Source organism: Otolemur garnettii, unplaced genomic scaffold (genome assembly GCF_000181295.1).
Source record: "Otolemur garnettii isolate 467f Iridium unplaced genomic scaffold, OtoGar3 scaffold00025, whole genome shotgun sequence".
NCBI lineage: Eukaryota > Metazoa > Chordata > Mammalia > Primates > Galagidae > Otolemur > Otolemur garnettii.
This window is the reverse complement of record NW_003852420.1, coordinates 19,286,740-19,287,704: the sequence shown is the minus strand read 5'-3', so window position 1 is coordinate 19,287,704 and position 965 is coordinate 19,286,740.

Sequence of the window (965 nt, the reverse complement as noted above, 5' to 3'; positions counted from 1 at the left end):
ATCACAGCTCACAGCAACCTCCAACTCCTGAGCTCAAGCTATTCTCTTGCCTCAGCCTCCCAAGTAGCTGGGACTACAGGTGCCCGCCACAATGCCCAGCTATTTTTTTTTTTTAAGAGACAGTCTCATTTTACTGCCCTCAGTAGAGTTCGGTAGCGTCACAGCTCACAGCAACCTCCAACTCCTGGGCTCAAGCGATTCTCTTGCCTCAGCTTCCTGAGTAGCTGGAACTACAGGTGCTGGCCACAATGCCCTGCTATGTTTTGTTGCTGTTTGGCCAGGGCCGGGTTCGAACCTGCCTCCCCCTGTATATGGGGCCGGTGCCCTACCCACTGAACCACAGGTGCCACCCAGACTTAGACATTTCTAAAATGAAAACTATAAAAAATCTTCCTTCATATTGTATATGTTTTAATATGTTTATGTATTATGTATTGTGTCTACATGGTAAAATCTAGCAAAATCAGCCATAAATCTTATTTTGAGACAGAGTCTCACTTTGTTACCCTCAGTTTAGTGCCATGGCATCATAGCTCACAGCAACCTCAAAATCTTGGGCTCAAATGATCCTCTTGCTTCAGCCTCCCTAGAGGCTGTGACTACAGGTGCCTGCCACAATGCCTGGCTATTTTTAGAGATGAGGTCTAACTCTGGCTCAGGCTGGTCTGGACCTCTTAAGCTCAAGCAATGCACTTACCAGCCTCAGCCTCCAAGAGTGCTAGGATTATAGAACCAAAAATCTCTTAAATTATATTTAGATAGATGGATGCTCATATAAAATAATGGCATTTGGTAATTAACCCAAATACCTTTAGTTCGCATGACTTAAGTAAATATCAAATAAATAACCTGGCTTTAAAATTGTTAAAATAAAAATAGAAATGTCTTCAGAACTGTCAACAAACATGTTTGCCTGGATTTATTGGTCAGTTTTATATTTGCCTCTGCTATCTAGTTTAAGATGC